The 22,309-nt window shown below is 45.8% G+C and overlaps 1 pseudogene; it reads right to left on the minus strand.

Annotated features, from left to right (window-relative positions):
* LOC123138573 (uncharacterized) overlaps nucleotides 1–19,337 on the minus strand; it is a 42,986-nt pseudogene extending 23,649 nt beyond the window's left edge.
* Nucleotides 19,338–22,309: the final 2,972 nt, after the last annotated feature.

Raw genomic sequence — 22,309 nt, forward strand, 5'->3', positions numbered from 1 at the left:
AGAAATGGCAATGTATTGAACGATTAAACGTGAACCATGTTATTCTCAATAGTAAGTGGAGTGGCCGGACCGACTGAGGGTACGTAGTTAGACAGACAGGGTGCAGTAGAGGTGCATGATATGGATGTTGCTATGATATAATGTATGGGAGTCTTCTGATGGCGCCTGCCACACAAACAATTTCCACCCCGTGCAGTCGTTGTATGCCTCCTTGAACTGCTATCCACGTACTAAGTTGCAGGAGCAACCGATTGTTGCTATGCTTGTCGCTGAACGAGAAGAACGTAGTGACTTGATGGACTATAGGAAATTTTATAGATCCAAAACCCGAAGCAGCGTTAATTTTACTTGGAATGACTAAAATTCTGATAGCACTTAAAATGACCAATTCAAACAAAAGTTCACTTAGAATGACCATAGTAACTTATGGAAGCGCCTGCTGCAACTGCTGATTTTAGAATATATGCACACATCCACATGCACCAGAACCCTAATTAGACGGCTACGAGGTATGCAGTAAATGACACATGACTTAAACTACAAATGAAAAACTCAAAACACATACATTATATGTTTATAATACTAACAAAGATGATACCAATTCTCTTAAAATGTACATTGAAAATAAAAAACCGCCCACGCGAGGGGATTTACATACTGACAACGCTCATGGAAACTTTTGAAATACTCAGCACAGAATAACTTACAAAACTAAATCCAGAAATCACAGGCCATCACTCTACAGGAATCACAACTAACCCTATAGAACATGATTGAAACTGATTGATCTAATATGAAAACTAGATGCCATCACTCAATTGGATGAGTACAGGAACATGATCTAAAAATAATATGCCTGTCGGGATCCAATTATTTTGTACATCACGCTACATCAACATAGCACAACCAACAAAATGCTGAGGGAATCATGACTGAACATTAGCAGAGACCCTGCAAAAGTATTAGTGATTAATTGCATTCACCAGTCACCACTCATAGAATTGAGAACTAAAAATCGGCGGACCCTAAACACTTACCTCTCATAGGAGCGGGATAAGGCGACACATTTTATCAGGCATAGGCCAAGAACTACATCTGAATTTGATTGGGCCGACTTGGTGAGAACATGCGCTAGGACAAACCACTCTCTCATGGCGTTGTTTATGTGAGAGCTCCATTGGCCCCCTCTCGCTATCACCCCCCCCCCGTCGGTGTCAAAACCGGTGGATCTCGGGTAGGGGGTCCCGAACTGTGCGTCTAAGGCTAATGGTAACAGGAGGCGGGGGACACGATGTTTACCAAGTTCGGGCCCTCTCTATGGAGGTAATACCATACTTCCTGCTTGATTGATCTTGATGAATATGAGTGTTACAAGAGTTGGTATACCACGAGATCGTAATGGCTAAACTTTAGAAGCTAGCCTATGATTATGATTGTTCTTGTCCTACGGACTAAACCCTCCGGTTTATATAGATACCGAAGGGGGCTAGGGTTACACAGAGTCGGTCACAGAGAAAGGAATCTACATATCCGAATTGCCAAGCTTGGCTTCCACGCAAATGAGAGTCCCATCCGGACACGGGACGAAGTCTTCTATATTGTATCTTCATAGCCCAACAGTCTGGACCACGTATATAGTCCGGCCGTCCGAGGACCCCTCAATCCAGGACTCCCTCAGTAGCCCCTGACCCAGGCTTCAATGATAATGACGCCGGTGCGCAGATTGTCTTTGGCATTGTGATACGTCTCCAACATATCTATAATTTATGACGCATTCATATTATTATATTATCTGTTTTGGATCCTTATGGGCTTTATTATACACTTTTATATCACTTTTGGGACTAACTTACTAACCGGAGGCCCAGCCCATATTGTTGTTTTCTTGCCTATTTCAGTGTTTCAAAGAAAAGGAATATCAAACGGAGTCCAAACAGAATGAAACCTTCGGGAGCATAATTTTTGGAACGAACATGATCCGGGAAACTTGGAGTACAAGCCAGGGAAGCTTCGAGGTGGCCAGGAGATAGGAGGGCGCGCCCACCCCCCTGGGCGTGCCCCCCTGGCTTGTTGGCCCCTCGAGACTCCCCCGACCGACTTCTTTCGCCTATATATTCCCATATACACTAAAAACATCAAAGACAACAATAGATCGGGAGTTCCGCCGCCGCAAGCCTCTGTAGCCACCAAAAACCTCTCGGGAGCCCGTTCCGGCACCCTGCCGGAGGGGGGATCCCTCACAGGTGGCCATCTTCGTCATCCCGGTGCTCTCCGTGATGAGGAGGGAGTAGTTCACCCTCGGGGCTGAGGGTATGTACCAGTAGGTATGTGTTTGATCTCTCTCTCTCGTGTTCTCTCTATGGCATGATGTTGATGTATCGCGAGCTTTGCTATTATAGTTGGATCTTATGATGTTTCTCCCCCCTCTACTCTCTTGTAATGGATTGAGTTTTCCCTTTGAAGTTATCTTATTGGATTGAGCCTTTAAGGATTTGAGAACACTTGATGTATGTCTTGCCGTGCTTATCTGTGGTGACAATGGGATATTCGTGTGATCCACTTGATGTATGTTTTGGTGATCAACTTGCGGGTTCCGTAACCTTGGGAATCTATGCATAGGGGTTGGCACATGTTTTCGTCTTGACTATCCGGTAGAAACTTTGGGACACTCTTTGAAGTACTTTGTGTTGGTTGAATAGATGAATCTGAGATTGTGTGATGCATATCGTATAATCATGCCCACGGATAATTGATGTGACAATGGAGTATCTAGGTGACATTAGGGTTTTGGTTGATTTGTGTCTTAAGGTGTTATTCTAGTATGCACTCTATGATAGATTGACGGAAAGAGTAGCTTCAGGTTATTTTACTATGGACTCTTGAATAGATAGATCAAAAAGGATAACCTTGAGGCGATTTCGTACCCTACCATAATCTCTTTGTTTGTTATCCGCTATTAGTTGCTTTGGAGTGACTCTTTGTTGCATGTTGAGGGATAGTTATATGATCCGGTTATGTTATTATTGTTGAGAGAACTTGTACTAGTGAAAGTATGAACCTTAGGCCTTGTTTCCTACCAGTGCAATACCGTTTATGCTCACTTTTATCGCTTGCTACCTTGCTGTTTTTATATTTTCACATTACAAATACCTATATCGACTATCCATATTGCACTTGTATCACCATCCCTTCGCCGAACTAGTGCACCTATACAATTTACCATTGTATTGGGTGTGTTGGGGACACAAGAGAGTCTTTGTTATTTGGTTGCAGGGTTGTTTGAGAGCGACCATCTTCATCCTACGCCTCCCATGGATTGATAAACCTTAGGTCATCTACTTGAGGGAAATTTGCTACTGTCCTACAAACCTCTGCACTTGGAGGCCCAACAACGTCTACAAGGAGAAGGTTGCGTAAGAGACATCAACCTCTGCACTTGGAGTGACTCTTTGTTATTTGGTTATAGGGCTGTTTGAGAGAGACCATCTTCATCCTACGCCTCCCACGGATTGATAAACCTTAGGTAATCCACTTGAGGGAAATTTTCTACTCTCCTACAAACCTCTGCACTTGGAGGCCCAACAACGTCTACAAGGAGAAGGTTGTTTAGTAGACATCACATTTTAAGGCGGGTTCCTTCTCCGAATACTTCAAAGTAGATCTTGAACACAAGAATTGTGTCCGGCTCTGCAAAACAAATCCCACACACAACCGTAGAGAGTATAATATTTTCACGAGTCCAATCCGCTGACAAGTTTTGCAACACGACATTACGTCATAGCCCGGTCATTATTCGAACCGTTTTAAGCCTGCCCTTCCGTATTTCGAGGTGTGGCTTTATTTGCACGTCTTGTCAAAGCAAAGATTGTGTCCCCTTATCACGGGATTCTCATCAGTACGGGTATGGGTAACCCAACCGTGCCATCAGCACGGCGCTTGGGGAATAAGCGAGTTTTAAAGAGAGTGGGGAGGCACATGATTTTTACTGCCTTTATAAAGGGATAAGGATTCCCCCCACTTTCACCCATGCCTTCTCCTTCCTCTGCTCATTCATTCCCGAGCTCCAGCGCCCAAGCTTTCGCCTTCTCTGCCCAAAAAAGCATTCTGAACATGTCCAGATCCGGAGCAGGAGGCAAGTGGATGGCCTCCTCCATCAAGGAGAAGGACATAAAGAAGCTCCGGGAGGCTGGATACCTAGCCAAGGAGGTCAACCATCGGCTTCCGTCCAAGGGGCAAATTGTCCCCACCCCATAACCCCAGGAAAGGGTAGTGTTCGTCTCTCACTTCGTCCGCCGGATGGGATTTCCCCTCCACTCATTTGTCTGCGGACTGATGCATTATTACGGGCTGGACTTCCATGATCTGCCCCCCAACTCCATCCTCAACATATCAGCATTTAGCATTGTGTGTGAGGCCTTTCTCTGCATCCCACCTCATTTTGGGTTATGGCTGAAGACTTTCAATGTGAAGCCAAAGGTGGTGAGTGGTCAACAAGCGGACTGTGGAGGCGCTATGGTGGGCAAGATGCCCAATGTCACTTGGCGAGAAGGCTCCTTTGTGGAGACGGTAAAGGGGTGGCAGTCGGGGTGGTTCTACATCACCGAGCAACGCGACACCAACTGGGCAGTGGCCCCCGCATTCCGATCTGGAGTCCCAATGCGGCTCACCTCCTGGCAAGAGAAGGGCCTGGCCTGGGGCTCTTCAGACGAGCTGACCAGGCTCTAGACGTGCGTAAAGAACATGATAAACAAGAGAATCAAGATCATCAATGTGATATAGGTCATGCTCATTCGCCGGATTCTTCCGTGCCAATACCGGACTTGCAACTTGTGGGAGTTCGATCCGGCAAAGCACCAGACGCTACTAGAGCTCTTCGTCACAACGCACGAAGACATCCAGAAGGTGCTTTTTAAGGCCAGCGAGACACCACTGCCCATGACCGAGGATCGCGGGCTTAGCTCAAAACGCTAGGCTAATCCGGTATGTTTTTACATGTTTTTCAAGGTATACCTTTTACTGGCATATTAGAGGGAGGAGTCTAAGCTTCCCCATCAATTTATTCAGGCCTGGATAGAGATAGCGGAGTAGATTGACTGTCTGGCTCTGCTGCCCGAAGGCCCAGAAACCCCGTTTCTGACGAAGATGCTGTTTCCGGCGCCTTATGAGGTGCCGAAGAAAAAGGCCAAGGGGACCAGAGATGGTCTCCATCGCAAGGGCGCTTCGGACACAATGTGCGAAGACGCCGAGGATCGCTCCTCCACCGCCGGAGGCGATGCGGAAGAGGAGGAGGAAGAAGAAGAAATCCATCCCCGTCTTGCAGGGGGGAGAAAAAAGAGGGTGGCCTCCACTCATTCAGAGGCCAAGGTGTCCATGAAGGGAAAAGCTTCTTCTCCGGACAGTCCCAGGACATCCACCGACAGCAGCCAGGAGTGGGAACCCAGGGTCAACCCCGTGGTAAAATCATAAGTATCCGAACATAGTAATGTATCCAACCATTTTACTATATTGTTTTTAACCTGCTGGGTCATGCACTTGTAGTCCGGCTCGGTCCAACATCGAGCTATCCTCCTCTTCAGAGGGATCGCTGGATCCACCGACGATGGATAGCGGGTTCCTTCCGACGGCCTCCTCACCCAAGGTCGTGGTCAACACCAAGGTGTTTTCTCAAAGGATCCCGGGCCAGGGGGAGGCTCAGGAGGCCATCCCAGTGGTGCCGGAGGGTGGAACCTTGCCCATCGAACATATGGGGAGCAAGTCCCCACAGAGACTGACGGTGGGGGCTATATCCAATCTGGCCCCCAACCGAATAATATTCCGGAGACCTATATGTCTCCGGAATCAGGCAACCAACCCTTAAAGGAAGGGGGCATGCCTGTTCCACCGGTGGCTTCCGTCCATCAAGAGGCGCTGGGCAATTTGCTGGAAGCGCTGCGAGGCGCTTCCATTGTGGAAGAACACCGCACCCATGGGTGTGGTGATTGAGAGAATTCAGTCCACGGAAAGCAGACTGATCGAAGCGTGCACGAGCCTTCTAACAAGCTTCGAGGTAAGCCACGCGACTTTAAAAGGAATGTCATAGTATAGACAGTAGCCCCTGATACTCTGTCCGGTGTTCAGTAAGAAAATCCGAACAAAGGATCAAATAAACTTCACAGGAGACTAATCTAAAATGTTTATGTGAACAAGCAGGCATCGCTGCTAGCTGCATCCGCTCATACTGCAGAAGTCTCCGGACTGAAGAAGAATCTGGAGCGGGCCGAGGAAGAGCTCGGACGCGTAAAGGAGCAGCTAAAATAAAGCAAAGGTATGCATTGATTTTTATCAAAATTCAGAGATGGTGAACGATTTTTTTACTAAAGTGTCATTTATATTTATTAGGGGCCGTGACCAAAGTAACGACCCTCACAAAGGCATTGGCCGAGGCCGAGGACAAGGCGGCCATGGAGCGGACCGCTTGCGAAAAGCATGAGACCCGGGTCAAGGAGGTCCAGCAAGAGCTCTAGGACGCAGTCAAAAGATGCGAGTCCTTGGAGCATGATTTTAAGGAGAAAGAGTCTGTACTTGCCAAGGCCCGCCAGAGCGCACAAGATGCCCGAGCCAAAGCCCAGGGCGCCCTCCAGGAAATCCATGTGGCCAAGAAGATCGCGGTGGGTAAGGCCTTTATAATGCAGAACAAATATGTGAAGGAAAGGTTCCTTTTATTGTCCCGGATTTGGAGCTCTCCAGGGGCGTTTGCAGATCTGCCGCGCAGCGTGTCAGACGCTGCAGAATTCTGTCGAGCTGAAGAGGGGAGCTCTACGGAGAAGCTGTTCTGGTTGCAATACCTTGCGCCAGAACATCCGGTGCCCTTTAGCGACCAGCTGAAGCAACTGCTCGAGCTGCATAAGGCGGCCGAACTAGCCATGAAGGATTTGATAATCTGGCTATGACCAGCGAAAGCCATTCCTAGCAGCTACTTCGGACTCGTGAAGCGGCTAGTCAGTGCCGGCGCTCAATTTGATGCCATCAAGCATTCGGTCTGTATTGAAGGTGCACGGGTGGCCTTCGCCCACGCCAAGACACACTGGGCGAAGATGGACACCACGAAGCTGATGATCGAAGGACCACCCGTGGGCAAGGAGCACCGCAAGCCCGAGATGTACTACGACAATGTCATGGAGGGATCCCGCCTTGTGGCGGAGCAGTGTGCTAAAGATATCATATTCCCATGAACACACTCATGTTTATCCTGTCCTCTAATGTCAAAACAGATCAGTTATGTAATATAATGTTTTTCAAACTACACATCATTTGCGGCCATTTTATTATATCTGAGAATTGCCAGTCGTCGGCTACTTCCCCCACGTAGGTAGTACGGGGGTGTTCGCGATAAATCTAAACACTCTTTATCCAAGGTTTTGGTCCTTTAAGGAGGTGTTTAGTGCAGCTAATGAGGCAACCGGACTATTCGGCTTTATCATCCTCACTTAGCCATAGGAGTTTGATGAGAGAAAAACTTGGGTATAGCCCCTGGTGTCTGGAAGTCCGAACCGGGATGCTATACACGCCTAATCGGATAAAGGCTGATTCGTCGCATAATGCGAAAAAAATCGCTAAAGATTTGTGACCTCTCGAACAGCTGACCAGCTCTCGCTGCATCATGACAGTCAGTTTTTGGCTTTCTCTATTGACGTTCTCGTCTAGAAGAACCGGGACACAATCGCAGTAGTTCTCCCTTTACTACCCTAGCCGATATAGAGGAACGTAGGGTAGCAAGCACAGGACCCGGGCAACCCAACTATTGACCCAAGACATGATTCGGAGCCGATGCATGTAATGCTACAATTCGGGGTGTCGAACTACCGTAAAAGTGTTTAGACTTTCTTGTCTTGTTATGGGGCGTAATGAAGCTCCTAGTGAATTAAGTCGTACTAGAGTGTACGGGTGCAAATCATAAGAATATATATAAAAAAATGAAAAAAAATTAAGTAATAAGCTGATGCTGCAAATATGGAGCCGCAAATTATTTTTTATTTAATTAATACGTCAAGGCATACTTGTACAAGTAGTGCAATAAGCAATAGGGCTATTTGACATGCCATGACCAAGGGCAGGCTGCGTGCAGGTTTTAAGATAGGTATAACGATCGTTAGCAGACACAACATGTCAATTCCCTTGCACGTTTAGACTTTTTGCCTTCTTGGTGTATGCGTCCCTTGATACGTCTGCTCATCAGGTTGTCCGGGAAAGAGGCCAGAAAAAAGAAACCTGCAAAGAAAAAGGAATAGTAAAAGTATGCTGGTCCACGAGCGGTTGAGCCGTATTGTGAACCCTGGTTTCGTTGTGCCTCCGTCCATGCCCAAGGTATTTTGAGTGCGTAATTATGTACGTGCGGCACGAATGTCACCGCTTGATTGAGACTGCGATGGAGGCTGAATTGCTAGTCAAGCTCTTGATGGGCTGGACAGTCCTGCTGCAGAGTAGTTTGGACTCGCTTGACAATGTCTGGGGGATTTACTGTCGAATTGAGGTTATGACTAAGAAGGTTACTCTGTACTTCAGCTGCAAGGGCCGCGGTGTGCTCCTCAGTACGAAGGGAGCGTTCCGTATTTCCGTTGACCGTTATGACACCGCATGGTCCGGGCATCTTGAGCTTGCGATAGGTGTAGTGCGGCACCGCATTGAATCGAGCGAATGCAGTTTGTCCGAGCAGTGCTTGATAGCCATTGCGGAAGGGGACGATATTGAAGATCAATTCTTCGCTTCAGAAATTATCCGGGGATCCGAAGACAACTTCTAGTGTGATTGATCCCGTACAACAGGCCTCCACACCTGGTATGACACCTTTAAAGGTGGTTTTTGTGGGCTTGATCCTTGAGGAATCGATACCCATTTTGTGCACTATATCCTGATAGCACTACTAGGAAAAGCTCTGCTCGTGGCGCACTTGTTTTGGCTACTGATGGCGCACAACAGGTGCGCCACTAGCATCACACCATTAGAATTTTTTACTAATGGCGCACCACAGGTGCGCCATTAGTATTTGGTATACTAATGGCGCACCAGGCAGTGCGCCATTAGTATAGCCGACGGTGTGCCATTAGTATGCCTCCCAGAGGGCCATGTTTACCCATGTGCTCTGGCTTACTAATGGCGCACTAGTTGACGATGTGCCACTTGTGTGCTTTTTGTAGTGCACCACTAAAGTGCTGAGTGGTGCGCCACTAGTATGAATATTAGGTATTTTTTTTCTTTTTCTGATATTTGCGCATGTTACAAAACATATTACCGTACATAATATAGAGAGCACAACATATAAACAGCAGATTTATCGAATACAATAGAAGATTAGTCTCTAAATACAATTCATCATATTAGTCTCCGGATTTAAAATACCGAACAAAGTTAGAACATTACATGTCTCGAGACCGCGAGTAGCGAGTTTGTCTTCAAATTACAAGTCGATATCGATAATCTAAACTACCATCACATAGAAGACAGCTGCGGTCATCACGATGAGCATAATCGTGATGAAATTGGTCTTCATCCGGTTCCTCCAACGCTCCCTCCTCTCTCCCTCTAGATAGCGCGCATATCTAACTTCCGCCTCCGCCCTAGTGGTGTACCCTTTGTAACTGTTACCGCTAAAACAGTGAACCTGTCTCCGACACTCCTCCCAGTCATCGTAGACTCCGGGAACCTTACCCTTGTACACGACATACGACGGCATCTCTATGCACTAGCCAAACAAAACGTTGGTAGTAATTCACCGAGACATACAAGTTCATTAAAGTTTAATATTACAACTATAACAGCACGATTCATGGTCCTACTAATAAATAGCATCGATTACACAAAAGTTGAACGACTGTCAAAACCAAAGAGACATACAAGTTCATTAAAGTTTAATATTACAACATGAATTAGTAGCAATTCACGGAGCGTGGATGAAGCCGCCGTCTTTCGTGATGGTCATGAAATCGCGGTCGTTGTCAGCCTGCATTTGTAGCGTTGTTTCTATCTCACTATTGGACAGTTGAAATCTGAGGTAGAACTGCCCCAAGGTATGAAGGACATCTTGATGGATGATTTTCGCAAACTCCGACTGGATGCAAAAGAATTATTGTCTGATGTCCGCGTCCTGGATTGCCGACAAGCGTGCGGCCCAATCTTTGAGATTATTTGGTAGCCGAAGGTGATTATGGTCTTGTATGATCGTCCGCATGTGATGGAGGGTGTAGTAGGCATCCTTCTGACCGCTAGGCGGCTGCTTGACGTAGGGGAATGTCGTATTGTGGGTGAAAACGCGCTGGCCATACCTACGAATTGTCCTGCTGAAGGTGCCTCCAGATCTGGCGTAGCCGGGAAGAGCTTCATCAAGAACTTTCTTGATATTAGTGTAGTCTTTTTTCGACTGACGGTCCGAGTCGAAATACGTGGCCGTGGAATATTTAGGGCTTAAGAGGATGAGTGTGCAATGTGTGTCACTTCACAAAACACGGAATGTTAGAAAAAAAAGAACGGTTGAAATCTAAGAAATCATATGTTACGGGGCAGTGAGGGGATAACTTACTCGGGAAAGTAAGGCACGAGGAAGTTATCCTTATCTGGGTTTCCCAGAATGACGCCTTCGAGGAATGAACTCGCGACTTGCCGATCCCAAGCGCTGCCCAAGATATTGGCACGCATATAGAAGGGGTCGACTATCACGATGTCCGGGGTCTTGTCTCTAATGATCTGCATCTCCATACTCAGCGAAAATAGCAGAATGAAGGTGTAGTGCAGCGGATGAAGGTTAAACATAGCGAAGATGTCAGAAAACCGCAGGACCATCATACCCCCTATGGCGCTATCGACAAAGCCCTTGCCCTCTGGCACCTTGGCCACGAAAACCGGGTATGCCACATCATTCTCGGAGAGACGCCGCTTCTCCAAAGAAAGACACTGTCAAGCAGACTCCGCATAGCACCGGTTGCAGCATTGAGCAGATTAGTTGGTTGCATCGGCCTACCCGCCACATGCACCCTCCTCGAGATATCCTTAGGTAAAGGTGGCCCGTCCTAAGCATGGATCGTACTCGGTGCCGGCTGGCTCGTACCCTTGTTAGTCTTTCTTTTCCGTCCCTTCTTCTTCTGCTGCTGTAATGGGATCGAGTTCTGCTCAGAGACCACCTTCTTGAGTCTGTTGGGGCTCATAATATTTCGCATCTCGGCTATCTGAGGCTCGGTGAAGGCGGCAGCTGGAGGCATCTCCTGAGAACTGAACGCCAGACGACGCCTGTTGCAATTGGGTTTCTCCGCGGTACCAACTAGAACGCGGTCGTCTTTTGCAGGGTTGGGTTTCTCACTACAAGAAATATGTCAACTTGTGACCACCACTATTGGTCACTGAAAGGTCATGGTTTTTCATTTGCGACCTTTTTGTGAGCAAAAACAGAAGGTCAAAAGCTGGCGGTCGTAAACTTACTATAGCGACCTTTCTTCTGGAATGGTCGTGGACGTTTATGACCAAAATATGTCTACTGTGGCATTTTGGACACTAGCAGCCTCCTCAGGCCACGTAGGCATCCAGCATGGCAAGCTGATGTGGCACAAGATTCAGCCCGGTCCAATTCGATTTTCTACATGGGCCTAGCCCAACAATTCGGCCTTTTTACTGTATATTTTTCCCTATTAATTTGGTTGACTACATGGTCCAAGCCCACATTTTAGCCTTTTTATTTCTGGGCCATGGCCTCTTATAATGCATTTCTTATTAGTTTTTGTCCTTCCAGAAAAATATTGCTTGGGCCATGGCCTTTTCACCCATACCACGTTTGTGCCACGTTTATTTCTGGGTCATGGCCTATTCAGGCCCAGTACTATCATGGCAATTGAGTAATTTTCACAATCTGGCATCAAAGCAACATGTACATAGGGAATACAAAATCTCATTACAGAGGAATTGTTCAACACGTAGATTTGGTACATCTGGTACTTTGCCTTATCTCACTACTACATAACATTGTTCAACACGTAGGAGCACATCTGGTACTGTCCTAACAATGTCTTCATTGCTCCCTCTGATGGGCAAGTTCTCCAGGTGCGACAACTTGCCTTCCTATAAGAACAGAACATTACATGAATTGATCAATCGAGGAAGAAATAGTAAAACAGGCTGAAAGCATCACACATACAAATAATAACAGCATACATTAATGTATAAAATAATAAAAATATCTGTAACCAGGGCTATTTCTAGCCAACCTGTGTGCATGAATCATAATAGATCAAGCAAAAGACGTATAACCATCAGCAAACAGCAAATATTAGTGAAAGGGAACAATTTCTAGTACTCGTCATTTTTGCAAAGTGAGCAAGAACGATGATATTTTCCTATACATACTTTTTGATTTTTCCTTAGTCCTATAATGATCTGCTCACTCCAATTCTATCTACTCAACCCATTCACATGCAACATGGATAATCAGGAAGCATCTACTCAAATAAGGAATTAGAATGCAACATGGATAACTATGCCCTATGAAACAGTTCATGTATCAAGAACCATCAAAGTAAATAAGGAACTGGTATAGAACACCAACTCAATCACCTTCACAACAATGAAATCATGGATAATTCTTCTATTTAATTGAAGTTCTCTAAGCTTCTTCCCCCATTGAAAGCAGTCTACAAAATAATTGAGAACAAGGTCAGCGCCAAAATTAAAACCATATAATTTCTTGCTAATCTCATATATTGTTATTCACAAGAAAGATGTATTTTGTTGTAAGATTTTAGCGCTAGTACACAAGACATAAAAAGGTATCAAAAATCCTTAGTGATCTGAAGCAGCAAATAAAATTGAAACACAGACAATGCATGCCAGAGTAATAGCAGCACAAACATAGAAATGCAAAAGGCACCTCATACTAGTATGGTGATCTTCGTCGCAAATTTTAAGCTCTGTTTCGTGTAGATAATTTATTAGGTTTCAGTAAACAACAACAACATCATGCAGTATATACAAGCAGACATAATAAATGAAGACAGTCATCAAAGCACATTGAACATGATCAGCATTGCATGTAGTGAGTTCAGTCATATTTCATGGGACTTGTATTTCAAGCAGACATAATAAATGAACACAGTCATGAAAGCACAATTGAACATCATCAGCATTGCATGCAGTGAGTTCAGACATAGTATTTCATTGCGCCTACTCACAGGAACAGGCATTATGGCAACTGTTTTGAAACAGAATCATCACACAAATTTATCGGGCTTTACCTGGTGAGGCTTGGAGTCTGGCGGTAGCTAAACCTTCTGCCCAGGTCCTTGGCTTTGCTGTGGGGGTCAAATCACACAAATCAGACTGAGGGGGCTGACACTGAAGAAAACAGCGGTCATGGTATCATGGTTCAGGCAAAGAGATCTGGGGAGGCAAACCTGAATGCTTAGTTATCGGCGACGAATATATAGACACCAAAATATTGGTGGCAACATCCTAAGATGCAAGCATAGCAGCATAGGGTGAAGACTCATCACGATAAGCCTTGACCTTTAGTCCACCTGGATGGTTTAGAGGAATAACAGTGCATATTAAGTACCATCACTAACAGTGTGAATGAAAGTAATGGCATAGGCAAAGATGTATACCAGGGTGTTGGGGAACATAGTAATTTCAAAAAAATACCTACGTGCACGCAAGATCATGGTGATGGCATAGCAACGAGAGGGGAGAGTGATGTCCACGTACCCTCGTAGACCGCAAACGGAAGCGTTAACACAACGCGGTTGATGTAGTCGTACGTCTTCACGATCCGACCGATCCAAGCACCGAACGTACGGCACCTCCGAGTTCAGCACACGTTCAGCTCGATGACGATCCCCGGGCTCCGATCCAGCAAAGCTTCGGGGATGAGTTCCGTCAGCACGACGGCGTGGTGACGATGATGATGTTCTACCGGCACAGGGCTTCACCTAAACTCCGCGACGATATGACCGAGGTGGAATATGGTGGAGGGGGGCACCGCACACGGCTAAGGAACGATCCGTAGATCAACTTGTGTGTTATGGGGTGCCCCCTGCCCCCGTATATAAAGGAGGGAGGGGGAGGTGCGGCCGGCCCCCTTGGGGTGCGCCTGGAGGCCTCTTGCCTTGATGGAGAAGGAAAGGGGGGAGGGGAAAGAGGAAAGGGGGGCGCCGCCCCCCCTTCCTTGTCCTATTCGGACTAGAGGGGGTGGGGGCGCGCGGCCTGCCCTGGCCGACCCTCCTCTTCTCCCTCATGGCCCACTAAGGCCCATTAACCCCCGGGAGGGTTCCGGTAACCCCTCAGTGTTCCGGTAAAATTCCGATTTCACCCGAAACCTTTCCGATGTCTAAACACAGGCTTCCAATATATCAATCTTTATGTCTCGACCATTTCGAGACTCCTCGTCATGTCCGTGATCACATCCGGGACTCCGAACAAACTTCGGTACATCAAAACTTATAAACTCATAATAAAACTGTCATCGTAACGTTAAGCGTGCGGACCCTACGGGTTCGAGAACTATGTAGACATGACCTAGAACTATTCTCGGTCAATAACCAATAGCAGAACCTGGATGCCCATATTGGTTCCTATATATTCTACGACGATCTTTATCGGTCAAACCGCATAGCAACATACGTTGTTCCTTTTGTCATCGGTATGTTACTTGCCCGAGATTTGATCGTCGGTATCCAATACCTAGTTCAATCTCGTTACTGGCAAGTCTCTTTACTCATTCCGTAATGCATCATCCCGTAACCAACTCATTTGGTCACATTGCTTGCAAGGCTTATAATGATGTGCATTACCGAGAGGGCCCAGAGATACCTCTCCGACAATCGGAGTGACAAAACCTAATCTCGAAATACGCAAACTCAACATGTACCTTCGGAGACACCTGTAGTACTCCTTTATAATCACCCAGTTACGTTGTGACGTTTGGTAGTACCCAAAGTGTTCCTCCGGTAAACGGGAGTTGCATAATTCTCATAGTTACAGGAACATGTGTAAGTCATGAAGAAAGCAATAGCAATATACTAAACAATCAAGTGCTAGGCTAACGGAATGGGTCATGTCAATCACATCATTCTCCAAATGATGTGATCCCATTAATCAAATGACAACACATGTCTATGGTTAGGAAACATAACCATCTTTGATTAATGAGCTAGTCAAGTAGAGGCATACTAGTGACTATATGTTTGTCTATTTATTCACACATGTATCATGTTTCCGGTTAATACAATTCTAGCATGAATAATAAACATTTATCATGATATGAGGAAATAAATAATGACTTTATTATTGCCTCTAGGGCATATTTCCTTCAGTCTCCCACTTGCACTAGAGTCAATAATCTAGATTACATAGTAATGATTCTAACACCCATGGAGTCTTGGTGCTGATCATGTTTTGCTCGTGAGAGTGGCTTAGTCAACGGGTCTGCAACATTCAGATCCGTATGTATCTTGCAAATCTCTATGTCTCCCACTTGGACTTGGTCCCGAATGGAATTGAAGCGTTTCTTGATGTGCTTGGTCCTCTTGTGAAATCTGGATTCCTTTGCCAAGGCAATTGCACCAGCATTGTCACAGAAGATTTTCATTGGTCCCGATGCACTAGGTATGACACCTAGATCGGAAATGAACTCCTTCATCCAGACTCCTTCATTTGCTGCTTCCGAAGCAGCTATGTACTCCGCTTCACATGTAGATCCCGCCACGACGCTTTGTTTAGAACTGCACCAACTTACAGCTCCACTGTTTAATAAAAACACGTATCCGGTTTGCGATTTAGAATCGTCCGGATCAGTGTCAAAGCTTGCATCGACGTAACCATTTACGACTAGCTCTTTGTCACCTCCATATACGAGAAACATATCCTTAGTCCTTTTCAGGTATTTCAGGATGTTCTTGACCGCTGTCCAGTGATCCACTCCTGGATTACTTTGGTACCTTCCTGCCAAGCTTATTGCTAAGCATACGGCAGGTCTGGAACACAGGATTGCATACATGATAGAGCCTATGGCTGAAGCATAGGGAACATCTTTCATTTTCTCTCTATCTTCTGCTGTGGTCGGGCATTGAGTTTGACTCAACTTCACACCTTGTAGTACGGGCAAGAACCCTTTCTTTGCCTGATCCATTTTGAACTTTCTCAAAATTTTATCAAGGTATGTGCTTTGTGAAAGTCCTATTAAACGTCTTGATCTATCTCTATAGATATTGATGCCCAATATGTAAGCAGCTTCACCGAGGTCTTTCATTGAAAAACTTTTATTCAAGTATCCCTTTATGCTATCCAGAAAATCTATATCATTTCCAATTAATAATATGTCATCTACATATAATACCAGAAATGCTACAGAGCTCCCACTCACTTTCTTGTAAATACAGGCTTCTCCAAAAGTCTGTATAAAACCATATGCTTTGATCACACTATCAAAGCGTTTATTCCAACTCCGAGATGCTTGCACCAGTCCATAAATGGAACGCTGGAGCTTGCACACTTTGTTAGCACCTTTTGGATCAACAAAACCTTCTGGCTGCATCATATACAACTCTTCTTCCAGAAATCCATTCAAGAATGCAGTTTTTACATCCATTTGCCAAATTTCATAATCATGAAATGCATCAATAGCTAACATGATTCGGACAGACTTAAGCATTGCTACGAGTGAGAAAGTCTCATCGTAGTCAACAAGTCGAGCTTTATAGACAGTTACATTACCATCAGCATCAGTCTTCTTCTTAAAGATCCATTTGTTCTCAATGGCCTGCCGATCATCGGGCAAGTCAACCAAAGTCCATACTTTGTTCTCATACATGGATCCCATCTCAGATTTCATGGCCTCTAGCCATTTTGCGGAATCTGGGCTCATCATCGCTTCCTCATAGTTTGTAGGTTCGTCATGGTCAAGTAACATGACTTCCAGAATAGGATTACCATACCACTCTGGTGCGGATCTTATTCTGGTAGACCTTCGAAGTTCAGTAGAAACTTGATCTGAAGTTTCATGATCAATATCATTAGCTTCCTCACTAATTGGTGTAGGTGTCATAGGAACCGATTCATGTGATGAACTACTTTCCAATAAGGGAGCAGGTACAGTTACCTCATCAAGTTCTACTTTCCTCCCACTCACTTCTTTCGAGAGAAACTCCTTCTCTCAGAAAGGATCCATTCTTAGCAACGAATGTCTTGCCTTCGGATCTGTGATAGAAGGTATACCCAACTGTTTCTTTTGGGTATCCTATGAAGACACATTTCTCCGATTTAGGTTCGAGCTTATCTGGTTGAAGTTTCTTCACATAAGCATCGCAGCCCCAAACTTTAAGAAACGATAACTTTGGTTTCTTGCCAAACCACAGTTCATAAGGCGTCGTCTCAACGGATTTTGATGGTGCCCTATTTAACGTGAATGCGGCCGTCTCTAAAGCATAACCCCAAAACGATAGCGGTAAATCAGTAAGAGACATCATAGATCGCACCATATCTAGTAAAGTACGATTACGACGTTCGGACACACCATTTCGTTGTGATGTTCCGGGTGGCGTGAGTTGCGAAACTATTATGTATTGCTCTTCTTAGAGAAGAAGAACTAAAATGGGCCTTGCATGCTAAGGTTCTCTAGGTTGTCCAAGGGGTGACAATACACAATTCTTTCACATGATCACGAACGGGAAACATCGGAAGCAGAGGATAATCCAACTTGAACAGGAGAAGGGGACCGTGGTGGGCCATGAGAACCAAAAGTTCTATATATCCAACTATTACATGATTGTTTTTTGAAATCTCAGGACCGACTCTAAACTATTGCAAGCAGGTGGGCATGCCCATGATAGGCATCCATGCCTGCTTTGAATGACTTCCGACATCGTAAGCACGTTGCGACACGTATGGCTATTCATCGTCTTTTTTCACAGGGAAAACATAGAAAATGCGTAACTTGTCAAAAACCCAAATAAGTTGGCTTGGTGCCTTGAATTGGTAAGACAAGGCCATAGAAAATAATTCAGGCCATTACAAGGATGTGATGAAAGAACGTGCTCTCCAACATAGTCTTCTAACCTACCTGAACACACTCCATTCAACATGGTCTTTTTGTGCATCCTTGAAATGACCTTAACTTCTGAAAGTAGATGGGAATGCCCATTTTAGGCATCCATGTCGGCTTTGAATGATTTTTGACACCGTATGCAAGTTACGACACGTCTGATCATTTGTTGACCTTTTTTGACCGAGAAAACTCCAAAAAATACAGAATATACAGAAAAACCAAAACAACTTGCCATCGCGTCTAGAATTGGTCATACAAGACAATATAAAAAAAGGGGCCATTTGATGGATGCCGAGAAACAACGACTCTTGGGGAGGCGATGTTTCTTCTTTTCGGGCTGGCCTCAGGAGGCAGGACGTGGCCCTGATCGTCATAGTTTTCGGCCGCCGCAGGCTGATAGGCACGCTCAAGAGAGCACACCACGTCTTTCTCGTCACAGGAGACCATGATGATACCGATGCACCTAGGCATCTTGAGGACGTTGTAGCCATGGTGGGTTGCCGCCATGAACTTGGCGAGGGCCGGATACCCGAGGATGGCGTTGTACGGGAGGCCGATATGGGCGACGTTGAAGTCGATGAGCTCGATGTGATAGTTGTCGCACTTGCCGAAGGTGACCGGGAGGCGTATCTGCACCAAGGGGACGGTGGAGCCGTCGTTCACCCCAGAGAACGGCTTGGTTGGCATGAGTTGATCATAAGGCACCTGAAGCGTCTCGAACGTCTCGCCAGAGAGAACGTTGACCCCAGCGCCACCGTCGATGAGGGTATTGGTGACGAGGACGTTGCTCATGGTGGGTGTGCAGAGCATGGGGAGCGCACCTGCGGCAGCTGAACACTTGAGGTATTCCTTGGAGTCGAAGGTGATACCGATACCTATTGCGACCAGTTGAGGGGAAGCGCGGCCTTGAGCTTCGGGAGGGCCGTGGTCACCTCTCAAGAGACATTCTTGAAGATGCATTGTGGGGCTGAGGCCTGAGCGCCACCCAAGATGCAAGCAATAGCACGAGGTTCTTAGAAGCCCCCAGCCCCATCATCCTGCCGGTTATCGTCATTTATCCTTGTCAGGGGCGGCAGTGGTGGGAGGCTGGCATTGCCGTGAGGACGGGCCTCATAAGGCTAGTCGCACCTGGGTCCATCGCGAGGCTCGTCACGCCAGCGGTCCTTGCGAGGCTGGTCGCACTAGTCCTGGCGAGGGTCGCAGTTGTCCCAGCGGCCTTCACCGCGGCCTCCTCCACGGCCGTAGCCACGGTCACCACGCTCGGGGCGGTGGCTGAGGCGTCCATCGCAGAGAGCTCTGAGCTCTTGGCAGTCGTTGGTGTTGTGATTGTGCACGTTGTGGAAGATGCAGAACGGGCGGTTTCCCCTAGGAGGATTATCTTGGTCACAACCGTGCTTCATCTCAGGCTCAGCTGCGAGCATGACGGGGCCCTTGCGCTTTGCCTCCTTAGCCTTGGCCTTCTTGTCTTTAGGGCCGGCCTCCGGAAGCTCGAGGAGGGAGAGACGTCCTTCTTCGGCCCTTGCGCACTTGTTCGCCAGGTTGAAGATCTCCAGAGCCGAGCACAATTCCTCGTGGATGGCGACCTCCTCTTTCATCTTGATGTCCCGGACACCATCGGTAAATGCTGAGATGATAGCCTCGTCTGACGCCTTCGGGATCTTGAAGTGGACGTTCGTGAAGTGTTGTATGTACTTGTGCAAGGTCTCGCCCGGCTGCTCCTTCATGCGTCGTAGGTCGCCCACCGCAGGGGCAGGATCACAAGTGACCTGGAAGTTCGCGATGAAGCGATTGCGAAGCTCATCCTAAGAGGAGATTGACCCCTCCGTGAGGTGGAGGAGCAAGGAGACTAATTAATTAACCCAAGAGGAGATGGACCCCTCGCGAGCCGTGGGGCCTTCGCGTGGGTCTTGTCTCGGAGGTTTAGCCGCTAGGCCATACCAGGCTGACAGGACACTATTTCAAATTTTGAAGAAGTTTCAAACAAAAGTTTCAGAAGGAACTAATTAATTAATGAAAAATACAACAAAATTTTTAGGCCTCGGATGAATTAGGTCACAAATACTAAGAATGTCCCCTTTTTTCCAAAAAAGTGTTCACAAATTGAAAAAATGTTCGGAGAGTTTCAAATAAGGTTTGTGCTTTCAAAATTTGTTTGGAATTTCAAATATATTCCTATTTTTAATTTTTTTACACAATTATAAAAAATATTCGGGGAAATTCAAGAAGAAATTGTTTAAATTTTGGTTCATATTTTTCATTAGTTTTTGAAATGCTAAATTTATCAGTTTTTGAAAAAAATGATTGATTTTTCTTAAAATGATGTTCAATTTTTTGTTATAGTCCACGAAAAAGAAAAAGAAACAAAGAATGAAGAGGAAAGAAAAAGAAATAGTGAGACAAGATCGGTTCACTACCGTAGTCCGATGGTTGAAGGATAGTTCTTATAGTCCGCGTTTCCTACTTAGACACTTTAACTAACTATTATCTTGTGTGGCTGCCGAAGAGTGGTCAGCAGCAGCGACAGTTACAATGTTCTTTCCCTCGCACTGCCATTTTTTCGGTGAATTTGTTTCAAAATTCAAAATACAAATTATGAATTTACAGAATTTATGGTTTTCAATTTTTTTCTCAGAAACTTCAAAAATGTTCATGTCTTTCACAAATGTTCAGTAATTTAAATATTATTCATGCTTTTGCAAAATTGTTTTAATTTTGGTAAATGTTGGCATTATCAAAGTTTGTTGTCAAAACTCAAGAAATGTTCGGGATTTTCAAAAATTGTTTTGATCAAAAAATGTTTACACTTTGAGGAAAAAAAATGAAAAATCAAAATTTGGTTTGGCTGTTCAATTGTCGGATTTTCACATTGCTCTTTTTTTTAAATGTGCACTATTTTCAAGAAATGTTCGATTCTCTTATTCAAAAACTGTCTGGATTTTGTGTTATATTTAGTTCTTAAGACTGCCTGTTCCATTTTGTTCGCAAAGGGTTTTTAGCTGGACTGGTAATGTGCGCCACCTTAGGGTTCCCCACTCAATCACGTGGAAGAAGGGGAGGCGGCCATGGCAGCAGCCTCGCTCTCCAGTGACATCCTCCTCGAGATCCTCATCCGCGTCAAGCACCCGGCTGCTCTCTTCTGCTGCGCCATGGTGTGCAACCATTGCCGCCGTCTCGTCGCTGAGCGCTCCTTCCTCCGGCGCCTCTGGCTAGAGGATGCCTCCACCTCCGTCGGGCTCTTCCCCGGTGAAGGCCCGCGTCGCCCCTCCTGTAATGGACCACCTTCTCCCGACTCGGAGCCCCGTCTAACCAGGCTAGTGCAAAGCGCAATTTATGTTATCCAACATTTCGACCAAGCACGAAATCAATAGGCAAGATGTGCTCCTTTTGATTGAAGCATGTTGCTATCTAATTGAGCTGTGCTTCTTGGGGAGGCCGGCTCCAAGGCCAAAACACAACAAACAACAAACAAGTGGAGCAAGTGGCGTGGTCAATCAAGGTAGCTCGTATGTGCTGATTATTTGTTAGATGTGTATGGGACTTTTTAACCCCGTGGGAATTAACAAACAAATGCTAATTAACATCTTTACCTTGAAGCAGAGCTATTTACTTGACCTCGTTCTTCTAGTGGAGGCTCCATCCAAGGCAAAATCACAAATAACAAACAAGGGGAGCTCTGGTTGGCGCTGATCGATCGCACACGAATACTTAATCTAGCAAGTATACCAACTACTAGTAGTTATTTGGATGCAAGTGGGTATACTCCACTTCATACATAAATACTTGCAAGTTGATTTCATCTTCTGCACACTTTGTCCATACCCTAACGGAGAGGATGCATGGCAGTCGTGTGTCAGTAAAATCAAACATCAATGGAAGCTCGTGCATTGCAGGCCCGCAAATGTCGGATCGATACATCTCGCGTGGTGGGCCTCTACATGTGGTGGCCATTAGCAGGAAGCGACAGAAGCAAGTAATTACGTGTAATAAGGACCTACTCCCAGATGCTCCCTTAATCTGGTCTTGCTGGTACAACATACATACATAGTTAAATTGGTATCACATGCATCTGCTGCAAGCTGTCTCCCTAACAACACGCAAGTGGATCATCAGATCATATCTGATCCCAAGCTATTACATGGACTCTTGAACTCTTTATATGTGTGCGTGTCCCAGTCTCTTCAATCCATCCATCAATCGTTGTTAGAAGCAACGTTCTTGTTGGCGCCGCCTCTCCTTGCAGTGCCGCTTCTTCTTCCT

The sequence above is a fragment of the Triticum aestivum genome, chromosome 6B (assembly GCF_018294505.1).
Source record: "Triticum aestivum cultivar Chinese Spring chromosome 6B, IWGSC CS RefSeq v2.1, whole genome shotgun sequence".
NCBI lineage: Eukaryota > Viridiplantae > Streptophyta > Magnoliopsida > Poales > Poaceae > Triticum > Triticum aestivum.